General features: G+C 38.6%; 1 pseudogene; it reads right to left on the minus strand.

Moving 5' to 3' along the window:
- Positions 1-5,350: 5,350 nt before the first annotated feature.
- LOC115007782 (potassium voltage-gated channel subfamily D member 3-like) overlaps positions 5,351-14,163 on the minus strand; it is a 67,233-nt pseudogene continuing 58,420 nt past the window's right edge.

Raw genomic sequence — 14,163 nt, forward strand, 5'->3', positions numbered from 1 at the left:
ATTTTCATTCAAATTCAATATCTGAAGTTATCACAAAGTACCGTGTGAATTCCTCAGCCCGAGTCAATCAGTGTAAACTGAGAGGTGATTGTGCCTTCAGGACAAGTCCACCCTGTTTTAAAGTTAATCTAAATTACACAAGAGGCCTTTTAATGGTCTTATCTTAGTGTTATGTCACTTCTCTGTACTGTAGTAGTGATACTAATGGAATAGAAGATAATATGCTTTCATGTTTTTGATTTAAAAGAAGGACCAGGCACTGTGATCATGCAATGTCTTCCAGTTAATGTAATACGTGTCATTCCTTAACCGTTAAATATGTAATAAAACCACATCAGTGTCCTGAACTGTCGGGCAATCATGTCTTTATATTATCATGTTGCATAAACCAGCAACTGCTCACACTTCACACAAAGAGGCTGATAAAGATATGATAGTGGGAAGAATAAGAGGAATCCAATAGATGATTATTACGTCATTTAATCATCCGTCAGACATAAAGTGACAATAGGCTAGGGAAAAATGGGAAAACATTTTGGATATTAACTCCTAGAGTTGTTAAGTCAAACAGCAGAAAGTTAATCTGCAACATTTTGGTGATTTGATTGATTGTTGAAGTAATGTTTTAAGCAAAAATGCTAAAACTCTACAGAATTTGCTGAATTTAATTTGTTAATAAAATCTTTCGGTTTTTTGACTGTTGGTCGGACAAAAGACATCTGAAGACGTCTTCTTTGGCTCTGAGAAGCTGCAATGGGCATTTTTCACAATGTTCTCACATCTTCTAGACTTTTGATTTCGTAGATGAGTAGGGCTGGTCAGAGCATTTGCCCCCCCCCCCCCCTCCCATTTTTCGCTCCTGGCCCACAAAACTTTACACATGTGTAGTTGAGATCAAAATAAAGGTCAAGTTTGAAGATGGGCGTGGTCTGAGAAAGGGCACAGGAAGTAGCAGGGTAGGAAGTGAGGAAGGGGCCGTTGAACCCCAGACCTCACGCCTCTGGCCTGATTTGCCGTTGTGGCTGGTGTGAGCCAATCACAAAAGAATCTCTAGTTATTGATAATTAACCTTTTGGTATAAACATCTTTATTTCTTATCAGTATGTCACTTTTTAAGCAGACTTACATGTACTAGTCTTGCAAAATATGTTAGTGCACTGCCATCTAAAGGTCAGGATGCGTCACTACAGTACTTGCAGTAATCTGTTTACAAGTAGCTTTTGTGGGGGGCCTCATTGTCTTCTTCTCTTGCCCCTCATTTCCTTTCACATCTCTACTGTCAAATCTCAAATCTGTCTTTTTTCCAATGCATTGTGACACAGTGTGGCAGCAGTTTGGTGAGCATGAGAAAAGGGATTTTTAATAATAATAATAATAATAATAATAATAATAATAAGCTTTATTTGTATAGCACCTTTCATACAAGAATTGCAGCCCAAAGTGCTTCACAGCAGAAACATAACAATTAGTACAAGATTAGACAGAATAAGAGCATTTACAGTACAATAATCAGTGTAGATGTAAATGAGTCTGAAGTACCATTATAAAAATAACAGAATTAAAATAGTATAGAATAGCAGATAAAATAGCTAAATTAAAATAATATAATATAGCAGAATTAAAATGGTATAAAAATAGCTGAATTAAAATAGCAGATAAAATAGCAGAATTAATTAATTAAGTAATTTAACTTATTTCCGTATCTGTGCCGTACTTAACGACCCTACTGCCGGGAAACCACATTCATCACACCATTCTTGTAAATGTTTTAAACTGTCAGAGCCATATTTTGAAAGCATGAGATCAACAATGGGCCCCTGTGGCCTTTCAACTGGTTTACTCCCTTCGGTTAAAGCCAGTTTTTCTCCAATAATATTACACATTTATCAGAGAAACTTCCTCTTGTTCCCGTGGTAACACAGTCTATTTGATCTCAGGCTTTTCAAAAATACACACTCTGAAATTTATCTCAGTTACCTTTACACATTCAATGTTAAACCAGCCATAGCAAAAATGTATGAAATCATTTAAATTAGTTTAAAGTGGCACCATTAAAAGGCTAAGATAAAAATATATAAAATATCACCATTAAAAGGCTAAGATAAAAAGATATAAAATATCACCATTAAAAGGCTAAAGTAAAGAGATATAAAATATCACTATTAAAAGGCTAAAGTAAAGAGATATAAAATATCACTATTAAAAGGCTAAAGTAAAGAGATATAAAATATCACCATTAAAAGGCTAAAGTAAAGAGATATAAAATATCACTATTAAAAGGCTAAAGTAAAGAGATATAAAATATCACCATTAAAAGGTTAAAGTAAAGAGATATAAAATATCACTATTAAAAGGCTAAAGTAAAGAGATATAAAATATCACCATTAAAAGGTTAAAGTAAAGAGATATAAAATATCACCATTAAAAGGCTAAAGTAAAGAGATATGTTTTTAACTTACGTTTGAAGATATTGAGCGAGCTTGCCTCTCTAATGTCTGCAGGTAAAGTGTTCCATAGCTTTGGTGTATAACTGCAAAAGGCTGCATCCCCAATTTTCTTTTGGATGTTTCTGGGAACATTTAATAAGCCAGTAGTGGATGATTGTAATGTCCTTGGGGGCACATAGTTTATTAGAGAGTTGGCAGTGTAACTTGGTGCGGTTCCGTTTAGGGCTTTGTATACAAGAAGGAGGACCTTAAAATCAATTCTAAAAGTTACTGGAAGCCAGTGTAGAGCGGCTAACACTGGACTGATGTGGTCTCTCCTCTTGGTTCTAGTCAGCAGCCTCGCTGCAGCGTTTTGGATGAGCTGAAGTCTCTCCATTGGTTTTTTTGGGAGGCCGGTAAAGAGTGCATTACAGTAATCGAGTCGGCTTGAAATGAAAGCATGGATTAGTTTTTCAGCATCCTTTTGACTTATAAATGGTCTGATTTTAGCTATATCTCTAAGAATGATGTTTTTACCTTGTTTATGTGGGATTTAAAGCTTAGATCTGAGTCTATGATAACACCAGTCTATGTAACTTCAGGTTTAATCAAAGGAGTAAGTTTCCCCATGTTATTCAGTATCATCTCTCTTTTTGTTACAGGACCTACTAGTAGGATTTCAGCTTTGTTCTCATTTAATTTTAAGAAATTATTGCTCATCCATTTATTTATTGCTGACAGACAGGTGGTGATGGAGTTAACAGCTGTAGCATAGTTTGGTTCAGCAGAGATGTACAGTTGTGTCATCCGCGTAGCTATGGAAGCACACATTGTGTTCTCTAATGATGTCCCCCAGTGGTAGCATGTACAGGGAGAACAGTAATGGACCGAGGCAGCTCCCTTGTGGAACTCCAAAGTGGGTATCATGCTTCTCTGACACATGATCTCCAAGCCTGACAAAATACTTTCTCCCTTTGATATATGTTCTGAACCAGTCAGAAAGACCAACCAGTTTTTCTAGACGATTAATTAGGATGTCATGGTCGATCGTGTCAAATGCTGCGCTCAGGTCTAGCAGGATAAGAATTGAGACCTTGTTTGTATCAGAGTTTAGTCTGAGGTCACTAATTATTTTAGTCAGAGCTTAAGTGATGCCTTATTTTTAATGCAATTTCATATATAGTGACGGAGACAGTAAGTAAGGGCCTATATATTTTTTGTCTCTTCACTGTATCAGAAAATCTATTATTTCTTTTCAATTTTAGGCATTTTATTGTGTAACGACACCTAATAAAGGTTATAGAAGTTCATATATATTGAACCGAGAGTATATCCTTTGAGATTTGACACCCTCCTTGAATAATTTCTACCACAATGAAGCTGAACCCGGTCCCTCACCAAAGAGAGTTAGTCAGAGGCTGTGTGAGTCATCCAGTCGTTCTGAGAGAGGACATGAGCCAGACGACCACTAATGACGGGTAATAAGCTGCTTTTGTGGCCGGGAATGAGCTGACAGTGAAACACCTGGTTAAATACATGACTGGATGTTCAAGAGGTGTGTCAGAAACATAACTTCATGTGGACATTATGTTACGTAAGAGCATTAAATGTTGTTTTTGCTTTTCCATCCCTTCCCTTTGCTAAGCTTTGTGTTTATATAACTATTCTGGTCATAAACCATCTTGTGACTACAGTTTGGATTTTGTTTCATATTGAAGTTATAAAGTCAGAGTGAAGTTACCTTATTTTCACTTCATTAACTTTTTGTATGTAAGTAACTTTAGGTAGAATTGTTATGAGTACACTAGTACATTTGTGATTAATCATTGAAGTGTATAATACATGTAAAGTACAGTTACCTCAAATGTGTACTTAACAGTATCTGAGTAAATGTACCACTGCTGATGTGGGACACAAAGCCTAAAATGATACTAATTTACAGGGATATGTACACGTGAAGCAGTATAACATAGTAGTGTTAGGGTGTCTGCAGTTCCTCCAAGAAGATGGATTTTTAAAGGACATGCTCAACACCCTGAATTTTCTTTTTTTTGGGCATGAATTTCAACTCGAGGCAGACGTGGAGCCGTGCTCATGTTCTGAGTCGCAAGCCAGTCATTTATATTTCATACGTTTTGTATAATAGCGTTGTAACCCCATCTTCTATAGTCTTAAACAGGCCAACTGTAGCAGTCAACAGTCAGATATTGTGAATAATCAGGATTTAAAAATGTTTTCTTTTCATTTACGAGAAATGAGTTTGACCTTTATGTTGCTCTTCAGAAGAAAAGGCATGAATAATGTTCTTTTTCTAAAAGTTCATTGAATTTTACGTGTATATATTAAAGCTGCTTCTTCACCCAGCTGACTATTGATATTTGAAAGGGGGCACAGTAAACAAACTTTATTACTTTCCACCACTTGAAACCAAGTACACTCTTGAGGTACTTATACTTACTTACTTATACTTGAGTATTTAAAATGCAGGAAGATATTGTACTTTTTACTCCACTACATTTATTTGATACCTTTTTAGTTACTTTTTACATTCAAATGAAGAAAACAAATATATTAAACAAATACATGATGATGTATTATTGGTTAAGATGAGACTTTATTATTGTATTGATCCCTTGGTGAAATTCCCAAGCTACCTGCCAAGTGATGTACATATTAATGTATCAATAATTATGATTGAACAATTCTAAAAACATTCTGCATTTACTTTAAGTACATTTTGATCCTATAACTTTTGTACTCCAGTAACATTTTGAACGTAGGACTTCTACACTGTGGTGTTGCTGCTTTGCTTAAGTGAAAGACAGCCGTACATCATCCACCACCGGGGACAGTCAGAGTAAATGTGTTCGCTCAACAGGCCTGAAACGGACAGGGGCGAGAAGAAAGACGACACTCGCTTGTTGTGGCAGATTTTAATTCTCATCTGACACATCATAGCTGTTATAACAAATAAACTGACAAAATACTGTAAAGACAGCAAACAGACAGAAAAGCTCAGTTCAAAAGGATGAAAAGATAAGAAACAACACAAACAGCAATGCCAAGACTTTTAAAAAAGTGACCCCCACGAGTCCATCTTATAATGACGACATGTAACCATCATACATCACACAGTGAGAGCAGCGCTTTCTGTTGTTGAAGCGTGGTGATGATCTACGATCAAGCAAAACGAAGCCCTAATGTGAAGATACTGCGGCAACTAAGATCCAAGTTATGAACACCACGACGGAGCGGACGCTCGGTATTTTCAGCATTAACTGTGAAAGGAGAAATGATCTAAAGGGTTTGTAATTTCTTTTTTAAATAGCAGCATAAAGAGTACTACTACTTTGTTGTTCTTACAGAGGATGGAAAGTGACTCTTTTGGCAAAAATACGTTCACCTCGGTTTTAAAACGAGACAAAATACAGGAAGGAACATAAAGTATACCGATACAGCCAGAACATTTCATTTCATTGTAGTTTCCACTTTCAAAAAAACAATGAAGACAAAGAAACTCATTGTTGAGTTCAGACAGATAGCTATTCCAAACACCAGGCGACTATCAACTTCAAATGATCTACGATGTGCAGCAGGTGGGTGTGTAAAGAATATGAATACAGGACTAAGGACATACTCCAGACCAAATCATTTTTGATTTATTGTCAATCCTTTGGTCTCGATGTCAGAATGCATCATTGCTGCCATCTTGTGACCGTCTTTGAGATTATCGTGACGGAGCCTATTCTGAAGCTTTAAAGTTCTTTATTGACCTTGGAAATAGTTTGTCAGGACAATCCCAGCTCAAGGTCGTCTCGATGCCTTTTAAAGAGGCTTTCAACCACATCGCATGGTCTTCATCAGCAGATGGAGTTTGCTCAGTTGTCATGAGTTGTGTTCTGTAATTTCATCCACAGCACTTTGACTTCTCATCCACATTGATTTAAAAGTTAAGCAAATTTGATTAATGTCAGCAGATCCTCAGAAAAGCTAGTAAGAGGACATTGAGTTGCGTATTCTCATTTACTTCCTTTCTTTACAAATGTTAATTTTAGGTTTAAAACTTGTGGTTACCTGTAGGAAACGTATTACTATTTCAAAGGGGAAAACATATTGTGTTTTCAATTTACATCCCACATCATGGACGCACTGCAGTCAGCTGTGCAACAACATGTCTTCGTTGACAGTTTAACAACTGAAGGCAACCAATTTTGAAATTATTTGTTTCTGCTTTGTTAGAGTGACTGTATGCCCCAAAACCATTTTGTACATTTGCATATTTTACCCTTGTTCTCTCTATTTTGGAACCTTACCTAACGATCAGGTTTTCATTCACCTTTTTTTAAATTTGAAAAATATGGATTGAACATGAATTGCACTTCCTGTAATGTTCCAGGGTGGCTGCTTGATATGAGAGTGGTGCTCAACCTTTCTGGCATTCAATACCTAAATCACTCATGATGCACATTATCGTTTCCTCATCTCGCTCTCAGCCGACGACACTTGGCGAGTAGAGGCAGCACGACAGCTGCAGCTTTTAATTATTCCACAGGACAAAAAGCATCAATCACATTTATACAAACAGGATCATATACTCGCATAGAAAAACTGCAGTGTGCATTACTTTAAGGGATATCGCTGGAAATAATCTATATTTTTTTCATACGCCAAAACCTGATTATAGCTTATTCCTTTGTGTCATAGACCTCCATTAAAAACGCACCAGCGAGCTACACTGGATGCCATGTTGGTACATTACAGTGAATATGGGCACTATAGCTCGTTTCCCATACAGACCGTCCTGCTGGCCTCACTTGCACTCAAAATATGTTTTAATCTGCGGCTGAAAATAGTCCCAAATAACCACACTATGTTTGGTAATGTTTGCTATAAATTGCAGTGCCCAGGTGTTTGAGAAAATGACTAAGCCTTTTTCTGTTTAGAAACATTTTTCTGTTGTGCCTTTTTTTAAATTGGTGTCTTCAGTAGGAATAAATAGGCTGGAGTCTGAGACCTACAGAGAGGGTGAGGGAGTCAGAAGGTTTTGAGAGACAGACTAACACACACACAAAACAATAGAATAACGCTGTCCTTTTAATCAGAAACCTTCCCTTTAAAGTAAATGTGGTCAGATGGGACGTTTTTACTATCAGTTTGAGACTTCCTGCTTTGTCTTACCTCAGTATGAAAACCTTTAAGGCATGAAGACAGTGTCGGGTCATCTTCACTCCCTGCAGTCAATCTCCAGTCACAAATGTCAACATGAAGCAACTAAAAAGCACAGTTTGGTTTGAGTCTTTGACACGATGAATAGATACAATAAAACCCGCCTCTTTTAAGTCTCAGACACATCAAACGCACATTTCAGCCATATGATATTAGCAGCATCGCAGGGTACCGTGACATTTCAAATGATGCTGTAAAGAAAGCTAAAGGTTTAATTGTTTTTTTCCTCAAAATACTTAAGACACATAACACGCAACACAAACAAGACCAATCAAATTCAAGTAAACACAGTCAAACACATTTAAAGTCAACAAAATATCCTTGTTACTGTTTCCCTGTGAATCCACTTTAAATTTACTGTGAATTTGTGGTACGTCGACAGCGACCGCTGATGTACGGAAATGCTAATTGCAAAATGTCTTTCAATGTTTTCCACGGCACCCTGCTGTTAAACATCTGTACTGCTGTTAGAAACTATTAGAAATGCAGCGACTCTGTCCGTATCTACAGTACATACACGACATGACGAGTGCGTGATTCTCGGTTCACATATCTACAATCCTCTACCTCAGTAATGTCTCCACATCATCCGTCTTCTCTGAAACTCCTCTGGAGTCCGGCACTCTTCCTGTTGACCCTGCGAGACGGGACATGGTGCGTCCGTAAAGGTAGTGTAACCTGCTCCGCCTCCTCCTCCTCCTCCGCCTCCTCCTCCTTCTCTTCTTTGTTGTTTCTCTCCACCTGCCGAGCTGAGCTACACCTGACAGCCAGAGAGTCACAGAGCAGACACTTTGAAGATGTTGGTGCCAGCTGAGCTTGTTGTGGTCTGGATGCTCGGAGCTGCGGGGTGACCCGGGGGTGGGGGCGGCCTCCTCTGTAGGGGCCCGCGGAGGACATCGTCATCAAGGGTCAAAGAGGGAGGAGATGGTAGGCTGATGATCGCGGTGGTGATCCGACCGCCTTTCCAGTTAATCCTGCCGCTGTCATTCGTTTTCAGGTTGAGTTTCGAACGACTAGAGAAAGAGAGACAAAGTACTATTGTATCATTTCTTATGTTCATTTTCACCACATACTATATTATGACATTATTAGCGCCTCAATTGTGCAAGATATAGTCACAAAACTTTACAGGTGTGCAGTGGTGAAGTCGCCATTGCCCCCACCCCATTTAAGTTTAATAACCGGAGTTAGGGTGTAGTAGACACACTACTAATACGGTTTTAAGATGGGACTTTTAAATGCCTTGGAGTTGCACAGAAAAGGATACAGGATCTCCATGCATGGCTTTCTACCTGAACTGACTCTTTCAGTGGAAATATTGTGTACAGCTAAACTGTATGTATTTCCCCCCCCCCCCAACAACCTGGATACAAAGCTTCAGTTCCCCCTCTGATGCTGCAGCGTGTTTCTGCTGCCCTTTACTTTTACCTGGTGGTGTGTGACGGTGGGTTACCACACTGTATGTGGATGGCACTGAGCTCCTGCAGGGGGCCCTGGTGTGGTGGGATGGGCCGGCTGGCATTGGGCAGCGGACTGCTTCTCTTTAGCCTGCGGCCACAGCAGGTACCCGCAGAGCTGCCGTGGCTCGATATAGAGGGGCTGCGTGACGGGTAGGTCTGCAGCGCTGTGTCCAAACAGTTCTGCTCGTACATCTGCTCGTCGACAAACTCATGAGCCTGGAGAGACGAAACAGGAAGGTGGTTTAAATACACTGGGAGGGATTGGTGCAGAAAGAGGGAAACACAGACTGATGGGACTCGATGCCTTGAGTTACTTTACAACGTAAGATTTTTGCACTCAAAACATATTAAAATATACAAGTACAGCTGAAACTATTAGTCGATTGATCCTTTGACACAATGATTATTTGCAACTATTTTGATTATGGTTCAACCATGCAAAGAATCCAAAGAATTTAAAGAATGCACGGTTACAGGTTCACAAATGTGAGGATTTGCTGCTTTTCACTTTTAATTTTTTTTATTATTCTAATATGTATTTATTTTTTAAATCATTTTGAAGTCATTGATGGCCATTAATCCATATATCCATTAATCAAGAAAACAATCAACAAATTATTGGATTATTAAAATGATCATTGTCGGTTGATGTCCGCCACAAAATAGTAATTAGCTCCACCTTAACCACTTACAAATCAAACATCAAATCCTGCTTTTATATTAATGCACGAGTCATAATAATGTAATGATATAATATATATATATGAGCATAACTGTCATACGACATTTTTCTGCATTGAGTACTTTTAAGTACATTTTCCTGATTATACTTACACTTACTTAATTAATATGTTCAATGCAGGATTAACAGTATTTCTATTTCTATTTCTATTTAAATGAATACTTCTTGTTTGTTTCTGATTACGTGTTTATCTTGCAGTTGCCAGAACCTCCAACCCTGAAGTGCTGTACATGCTGAGAATACACACACATGTTTAACCTCATTAATGTAGCTGGTCAATCTTTGAACACTGTAAGTGTTGGAATCACAGAGAGAGAAATGTTGGGAGTGTACCCACAGTGGTTTTCTCCAGACAGTGCAGTAGGTGGTGGTGTTGGCTCTCTAACAGAGAGGTGGATTTATTCAGCTTCTGCTCATCCTCTTCTGTGTCCTTAGTAAGCCACACACACAAACACACACGCACAAACACACACACACACAAAATTGATGAATGTTGACAAATTACATTGTTGGTGTATCCTCGTCACTCATTAACGCCTCTCGCTCTGTGCACAAAATTACTCTTTGATTTGAACTTTGTCATCCGTAATGAAAAGTCAGACGTGACTCTTTAGTTCTGCTTCATGTCTCCCATTTTAAACTAGACTATCTTGGTTTGTGCTCTCATCAGGTAGCCGACAACTTTTGCAGTTTGCTTTCAAATAACTTTTAGCCAATTAGTGACACAGTGGACCACATTTCTGCTTGCTGTGAATTGATCCCACTGCCTTGGCAAGTAGTTTGTTTATAATAGTCAAAAACTGTGCATCATTTGTGTCACTAATACTGTAATTGCCTTAGTTTGCTACCTTATGTAAGCAGGCTTCAAAATAAAATAACTCCCCCCTTTCAGTTTATTGAACTCTATTCTAAATTCTAAAACTGTGTTGTTGCCAGATCTCTTACTTAATTATCTAAGTAGGTACCACTGAGCACAATGTGATGCTCCAGGCAGCTGAACAGATATTGATGTTTGAAGCTTTAGAAAGAGGAAAAACAGAAGAGTTGAGAAAAACAGAAACTTCTGGAACCATTTTTTTTGGTATTTCTCCAAACAGGACTTGGATTCAAAGCTCCGGCTCCAATATAGCTTAGTCTCAAAGCAATCACAATTGCCAAAAAACATGAAAACTGAAAACAAATTAATTCCCTCCCCACAGCACATATTGTTACTCAAAGGATTTGGGTGGGTGGCGATCCAGCCCAAGGACTTTCATTCAAATTCCAGACATATGAACAATACAGTCATGTGGGCACGAGGAAACTGCGCCTTCTGATGTTTCAATGTATGAATGTGCCCTGTGGCAGAGGCCCCATCAAACACCTTGTACAGTTAGAGACTGAGACCTGGGTCAAGGTTACTTTCATGTAACAAAAGAAGCTGATTTGATACAATGTGATCCTGAAAGTTTTAACCTCACTGGGGAAGTGTTTGAAGAGAAGAAGTACGTTTACTCAACTCATGATGGTGATTGACTGTCTCTTCAATGTTGTGAAGAGGAGCAGGTGATATAGAAGTGTTATAATATGTCATTTCTTACTGCATTATATAAATATATATACATTATGAATTGCTGCATAGACACAATTCTGAAATGTCAAGTTTATATTATAGACACAATTACCAGATGGGACGGTCAGCCAGTGACTCAGCCAGTAAACAAAATACCTGACAAATCAAGGTACTTCATGAAATAGCCAAGTATCCAGGACTGTATCATGCATGACTATCTCCCAGAGCTTCAGTCACATATCAGCCAGCTTTCATTTTTTTTTACATGTATCGACCTAAATATGGGAGACCTTTCTTTGTTGTGATACATCATGTTTCTTTTCCCCGTGGATTTATGAAGATTTCCTCCCATCCAGTGCGTTTGTACTTTGCAGATCTGTGACTGAATGCATTGGCACAGGAACATAATGGATTGTGAATCCTCTCGCTCCTTCCCTACAAAGATGTGTTTGTGTCTGTTGTTTGTTGTCAATGCGCACGATTCAATTCCTGTTTGGAACGCTGGAAAATAAAAATCTGTGACGAGGGCAGTTATCGGACTTTATCCATGAGGGGCGTATTGGAACAAATCCTGTCACTCTAAAGTGAAAAGTGAAAATGAACAGCACCTAAAGGATAAAGCTGTAAGGTATTTCTATGCAAGGTTATAATAAAACTCTGCAGGATTATCAATAAATCCCCCTCTATGATAATGAGCCTGTGACCTGGGTAACAAATAAATGGCTGTCAAAATTTAAAAGCCTTCAGAGGAAACTGAAAAAGACCAGCAGACCAGAACTTTTAATCTAACTACAGGTTGTGAGAGAAGCAGTCATTTTGTCATATGTCATATCCCGACTCGCTCCCACCCCAGACCCACACACTAACTGACAGCAGTGACAACACCCTCCTTTGATGCGGCAGGACTCTGGCAGCTTCATCAGTCACATGCAAAGGGATATGGGTCGCTCAGCACTCACAGATGGCATTTATATGATAATTTTAAGCACTTCCAGACACCCATGAGCTTTCACACTGGACTCGATTAGATCCAAATGCATTTTAGTAACCATCTGCAAGGAGGGGAGTGTGTCACTGAAAGCAAGAGTGATGGACAGGATGCGAAGGATATAGGCATTTGATCATGCATTACCAAACACATTTTTCCATGATGGTGACAAGTTAGAAATAAAAAGGGACAAGTATAAAAGTTGAGAACATAGTGGGCATAGTCTGCAAGTTTAGATAAAGAGAAGGACAAGTCATTTTAAATGAATAGTTAAGACATATTTAGACAAATATGCGTATTTGCTTTCTTGCACAGATGAGAAGATCAATACCTCCAAGTGCCAAGAGATAATTAGCTTAGCTTAGCATAAACACTGAACGTGAGAGGGAGCAAAAGAGGTAAAAGGAGAGTGAATATATATTACATCTGCCAAGTGGTCAGAAAAGTGACTTTAAATAAATGCTAATGTCGCTGGATATGTAAATATGCAACTGCTTGTTAACAACTTCACTATATCAGTTGTGTTTGTGTTTACAACTTATTTTCGCTGCCCCTGAATCACCACGAAAATCCATTATTGTAGATTTTTTGAAAAGACGAGAACGTAACACAACTGCAGTTGTCTATAATCATAGAGGGGAGGAAAGACAGAAACACTTTGTACCTTTTATAGAGGTAGGAGTCATGTGGGATTTAAGTGTCCTCCGCGGCCTTATTGTTCCTTATTGCTGCAGTTTTGAAGTTTGCTGCAGCCTCTTTTTTTTGTATGCACTAACCATCTAATTATCACCAAGAGCGACACAACAAGCAAGGGAAGTAAAAACAACCTCTGTTGTCTGACTTTGCCAGTTTTACAGAAAAGGATTAAATCAAGTCTGGGACTGAAAAACAACTAAGAAAAGTACTTTGTGTGATTACACTGATAACGCCCGCATGGGGGATTATTGGCATAACTCCTCTGCTATCACCCCTTCCCTGTATAACAACCATAATGTAATGACTCCAAATTCTGCTCCTTTTTATAGCCTCTAAATTGTCCTTTGCTTAATTATAGCAGTAAATGTTTGTCATGTTGTGTGTGTGTGTAGATGTTTGCGTGTGTGTACTGCAGATGTGAAGTTGCTGCTTCCATTGCAGTGAGGTGAAATAATAAGTAGAAGGGTGTTTAACAAGGATCACTATTGAGTATTCTCTCATACTGAATAACAATCTGAATACATTTACTTAACGAATACATTTTAAAATGACTCCCCAGTAATCATCGTGCCCACTTGGTTGCGCTGTTGGTGGTTGTTAGTGTGCAGAGGGTCAGTGGTTGTTCTCACCGTCAGCTCCAGCAGTTCGTTGAGCAGTCCGTTGCATTTGTTGTGGAGGAAGGCGTTGGCGCTGCCGGACTTGGATATTCTTATCCTGGCCAGTCTGGCTTTCTGGGCGTGGGAAGAAGAAGAATTCACAGCATCAGACAGGGTGGGCGGGAGGTCACAGAAGATGACTAATGCAGTATTTAATGGTGAGAAAATGCCGACTCATCACCCAAACTCTGTAGTAATTTTCCCAGCTACTGCTGCATTGCTTTTACCCCCACAAATTAAGATGTTTTTTTAAATACAGATTTATGTATGAGAATAGAACTCTATAAATACTAATCATCAACATACACGACATGGCCAAAAGTATGTGGACTGGATTCACGGGGAACTATTTTGATGATTGGTTCATGGTTCAAGTTATGTTTTTTAAGCAAAAGCACATATACTACTAAGAAGTGA

Source organism: Cottoperca gobio, chromosome 5, assembly GCF_900634415.1.
Source record: "Cottoperca gobio chromosome 5, fCotGob3.1, whole genome shotgun sequence".
Lineage (NCBI taxonomy): Eukaryota > Metazoa > Chordata > Actinopteri > Perciformes > Bovichtidae > Cottoperca > Cottoperca gobio.